The 5,474-nt window shown below is 41.7% G+C and overlaps 1 pseudogene; it reads left to right on the top strand.

The window, feature by feature from the left end:
• Positions 1-2,616: 2,616 nt before the first annotated feature.
• Positions 2,617-3,751, top strand: LOC737561 (hsc70-interacting protein-like; annotated as a pseudogene).
• Positions 3,752-5,474: the final 1,723 nt, after the last annotated feature.

Here is a 5,474-nt window from a genome sequence, read left to right as displayed (position 1 = left end):
TTTAACCTCTCTCTGCCTTGGTTTCCTCATCTATAACATAGGAACAATAATCCCTACCTCAGAGTTGTAGAAGCATATTGTGGTACACAGAAGAACAGTGTAGATCATAACTGGGAATCACCAAGCAAAATTTTTAGGAAATTTTTTAAAACGTTTTCAATTTTAAGACTTTTTTTTTTTTTTTTTTTTTTTTTTTGAGAGAGAGAGAGTTTCACTCTTGTTGCCCAGGCTGGAGTGCAATTGTGTGTGATCTGGGCTCAGTGCAACCTCCGCCTCCCGGATTGAAGCAATTATTCTGCCTCAGCCCCGCAAGGAGCTGGGATTACAGGCATGCGTCACCAAGCCAGGCTAATTTTGGTATTTTTAGTAGAGGCGGCGTTTCACCATGTCAGTCAGGCTGGTCTTGAACTCCTGACCTCAGGTGATCCGCCCTCCTCGGCCTCCCAAAGTGCTGGGATACAGGTATAAGCCACCGCACCCAGCTTCAAATTTTAAGACATTTTGAAGCATAGATCTCTAAGAGTACTTGGAGGCAAATGCTATGCAGACTATGATATATATATGACTATGAGCCTTGCCACTCTTTCAAGAGAATTTCAGTTATGGTTTATACATTCATCCAGTAAATATTGGGAAAGCATTATCTAAATCTGCAACTCACAATTCCTACTTTCAGGCAAGTAAATAGGCAACTATCCTACAGAATGATGGCGCTGAGTAGGAGTAATCGACTCTTAAGAGTGTAGTTGTTCTCAATAAATGGATGCCTTTTGCAAATTGAGACTTTGGTTGAAGTAGATATTATATGCCAATTCTTCTTGGCATTGTACAAATTTCTAATGAAGCAACATTCTATAGCATCACTTGTTTAATCAGCAAGATCCACTAGCAAATCTAATAGTTTATAATGCATTACATTTTTATGCCCATGACACATAGCATAAAATATACCAATAGTAAGAAAGAGACCACTTTCAGTAACGTGTTTCCAGCAATGGGCAACTTCTTCAACATCTTTTTTTGCAAGTTTAAGAAAAAATTTTTCCTCCATTCAACCCAATCCACTGTCATGGACCCATCAATATCCGTGCTGTATATTATTTAAGAAGAATATGGGCCGGGCGCGGTGGCTCACGCCTGTAATCCCAGCACTTTGGGAGGCCGAGGCGGGCGGATCACGAGGTCAGGAGATCGAGACCATCCTGGCTAACACGGTGAAACCCCGTCTCTACTAAAAATACAAAAAATTAGCCGGGCGTGGTAGCGGGTGCCTGTAGTCCCAGCTACTCGGGAGGCTGAGGCAGGAGAATGGCGTGAACCCGGGAGGCGGAGCTTGCAGTGAGCCGAGATCGCGCCACTGCACTCCAGCCTGGGCGACAGAGCGAGACTCCGTCTCAAAAAAAAAAAGAAGAATATGCTCAAATATAAATTATGATTCATATATTTCAAAAAACATTATCAAAATGACATATTCTTAAAGTCAGAAAAGTCGGATTGTAGTTGCGTTCTTCCTGTTGTTACTTTTGTGATATAGAGTCCACTTAACATCTCTGAACTTCAGTTTATGTGAGAATAATTCCTATAACACAGAGCTATTAGACTATTAAATAAGTTTATGTGTACAATGGCCTTATAAATTATACAACTACAGAACTTGTAAGTCAGTAGTACTGCATCCCAATTTTCTAGTGTTTCTTCTTAAACATTTCTCCTTCTTTCTGTCTTATAACCTCATTTTATAACTTCTTGCATGTTCTCTAGCAAAGAATGGTTGACAATTACCCTTTTTGGTTATGGATCTTACAAGACAATATACATTTTCTATGGCTATAAAATATCCAGTATCCAAAATAGCAAGACGTCCATATATTCTTGGAAATATAATTCCCATTAATATGAAATAATAGTTTTGAAGCCAACTTTTTTTGAGACAGGGTCTTACTATGTTGCCCAGGCTAGTCTTGAACTTCCAAGTTCAAGCTATGCTTCTGCCTCAACCTTCTAGTAGCTGGATCTACAGGCAAGTACCACTGTCCCTGGCTCAAGTCAATTTTTAAAATTTTAGGAATTCTCTACTATGCAGCCATAAAAAAGAATGAGTCCATGTCCTTTGCAGAGACACGGAAGAAGCTTGAAACCATCATTCTCAGCAAACTAATATAGAAAGAGAAAACCAAAGACCGCATGTTCTCACTCATAAGTGGGAGTTGAACAATGAGAACACGTGGACACAGGGAGGGGAACATCACACACTGGGGCCTGTCAGGGGGTGCGGGAGAAGGGGAGGGAGAACATTAGAACAAACACCTAATGCATGCAGGGCTTAAAACCTAGATGACAGGTTGATAGGTGCAGCAAATCACCATGGCACATGTATGCCTCTGTTACAAACCTGCAAGTTCTGCACATGTATCCCAGAACTTAAAGTAAAATAAAAATTTTTTAAAACGAAAAAAAAGAATTTTAGGAATTCTCAGTGAAGAATTTCTCAAATTCCTGTATGCAGTTAAGAATTTGAAGAAAGCCCTTCTGCATAGTCATGCTGAGCCAGCTCCTGTGCCTGCAATTGGGCCACAGCCCCCTAAGCTTCACCCTCCACCTCTTGACCTCTTGACCATGGATCCCCACCAAATGAGCAAGCCTGGGGCCTTCCTGAAAATGTGTAAGCAGGATCTGAGTGTTCTGCACACCAAAGAAATGCACTTCCTGAAGGAATGGATGAAGAGCATGGGGGGTAAACTACCACCTGCTATTCAGAAAGCTAAATCAGAAGAAAATATCAAGGAAGGAAAAACAGATAGCAAGAAGGCAGAAAGAAAACATAAAGATAGATGAACCATCAAATGAGAAAACTGATCTAGAAATTGATAATGAAGGTGTGATTGAACAAGACACTGATGCCCCTCAAGAAATGGGAGATGAAAATGCAGAGAAAACAGAGGAGATGATGGATCAGCAAATGGTAAGAAAGTGGTTGCCACTGAAACCGTAAATGATGGTGAACTGTGGCTTATTCACAGATGCCATTAAGCTGAATCCTCACTTGGCCATTCTGTGTGCCAAGAAAGCCAGTGTCTTCATCAAATTACAGAAGCCCAATGCTGCCAGTCAAGACTGTGACAGAGCCATTGAGATAAATCCTGATTCAGCTCAGACTTACAAGTGGTGAGAAAACACACACAGACTTCTGGGTCTTTGGGAAGAAGCAGCCCATGCTCTTGCCCTTGCTTGGAAATTGGATTATGATGAAGATGCTAGTAAAATGCTGAAAGAAGTTCAAACCTAGGGCCTAGAAAATTATAGAACATTGTAGAAAGTATGAGTGAAAACGTGAAGAGCAAGAGATCAAAGAAAGAATAGAAAGGGTTAAGAAGGCTCTCGAGAAAAGCATGAGAGATCCCAGAGGGAGGAAGAAGCCAGAAGATGATCCAGAGCTCAGTATGGCTCTTTTCCAAGTGGCCTTTCTGGGAGAAAGCCTGGTAATTTTCTCAGAGAAATGCCTGGAATGGGAGGGGACATGTCTGGAATGGCAGGAATGCCTGGACTCAAAATTCTTAGTGACCAGAGGTTCTCACAGCCGTGCAGGGTTCAGAAGTTATGGTGGCCTTCCAGGATGTGGCCCAGAACCCAGCAAATATGTCAAAATGCCAGAGCAACCCAAAGGTTAAGAATCTCATCAGTAAATTGTCAGCCAAATTTGGAGGTCAAGCGTAATGCCTTTCTGATAAATAAAGCCCTTGATAAAGGAAAAGCAACCTAGATCACCTAATGGATGTTGCAATTATGCAAACCAGTGTACCTCTGACCTTATCAAGACAGCTGGGGTGCTTTGAAGATAATCTCTACCCGTCTACCATTTTACAGCGGTTTGCCATTAGGGTATTCATGCAGATAATGCTTCCTACTAGGAATTACAAACTTTAAACACTTTTTAAACCTTAAAAATATTTAAAACAAATTAAGAGGGTCTGTTAATTCTTTAATTTTTTTTTTTTTTTTTTTTTTTTTGAGACAGAATCTCGCTCTGTTTCCCAGGCTGGAGTGCAGTGGTGTGATCTCGGCTCACTGCAACCTCCGCCTCCCAGGTTCATGCCATTCTCCTGCCTCAGCCTCCCGAGTAGCTGGGACTACAGGCGCCCGCCACCACACCCAGCTAATTTTTTTATTTTTAGTAGAGATGGGGTTTCGCCATGTTAGCCACGATGGTCTCCATCTCCTGACCTTGTGATCTGCCCGCCTCAGCCTCCCAAACTGCTGGGATTACAGGTGTGAGCCATTGCGCCCAGCCTAATTCTTACTTTTTTTTTACTAATCATTTTGGATTTTTCCCTTTCAGTTATTGGGAAGGAAAGATAAATGTGGAAGATTATGGCTCTAATTTGAGTGAAATGAAAGTTTATTAGTGCAAAGCAAACAGAAAAAAAGAATGTGACGATAGTGAGATACATTACTTTGCTAATTTTGCTTCCAAAATTTCAAGTTCTTGTCTCAGTCAACTCCCTTTATCACTTTCCTCAGCAACTATTGCTAAACTTCACGCATCTCCTCAAGCCATCAGGTGAATTCCTGACGCTTTCAGGCCATGTCTTTCCCTATTTCTCCCTGAAATATGAGTGTGCAAGCAATCTCATCTTTAAAGAAACAAAAAAAAAACCTCTTGACCCCGCTTTCCCCACTGTCGCCTTTATCTCTCTTTGCCTTTGCAGCAACACCCCTTAAAGACTTGTCTCCCTTGCATGTCCACCTTCTCCTTGTCATTCTCTCTTGAGCCCACTCTCAGGCTCTCACCACCATTACTCCACCAGTGGCCTCCATGGCGCTAAATCCAGTGGTCCATTCTCTGTCCTCATTTTAGTCTATCAGCATTTGACAGACAGAACTGTCTCCTCTCTGAAATGTGTTCTTTATTTGGCTTCCAGAACAAAGTATTCTCCTGGTTTTCTTCCTTTCTCTCTGGTTCTTTCCTCTTATTCTCCTTCCCTGGTTTCCCCTCATTTCCCCTGCCACATAACATTAGAGTATTCCAGGACCCAGCATATTGTACTCCCTCCCTGGTCTTCTCAGCCATTCTTATGGCTTCAAACATCATCTATAAGCCTGTAACTCCCAAATCTGAACTCCAGACTCATTTCAAGATACCTACTTGATATCTCTACTTGGATGTCTCATTAGCATCTGAAACTTGAGAACCAAACTGTACTCTGAGATCTACTCCATTTTAAACCTGCCCCTCTCACAGTCTTACTCTTAAACCTGCTCCTCTCACAGTCTTACTCATTTCAATACATGAGGCAGCTACAGCCTCCTAGACGCTCAGACCAAGAACTTTGACAGTATCCTTAACTATTCACTTTCTTTAACACCCTACACATGATCCAGAAGTAAATCTTGTCAGTATTTCAAAATCTACCTGGCATATACTCACTTCTCACCCTCATCCATCCTGGTGCAAGCCATCCTAAAATCTTGTCTGT

The sequence above is a fragment of the Pan troglodytes genome, chromosome 1 (assembly GCF_028858775.2).
Source record: "Pan troglodytes isolate AG18354 chromosome 1, NHGRI_mPanTro3-v2.0_pri, whole genome shotgun sequence".
In the NCBI taxonomy this organism is placed as follows: domain Eukaryota; kingdom Metazoa; phylum Chordata; class Mammalia; order Primates; family Hominidae; genus Pan; species Pan troglodytes.
The sequence above is the reverse complement of the archived record's forward strand: the minus strand, read 5'-3'. Positions and strand labels throughout refer to the sequence as shown.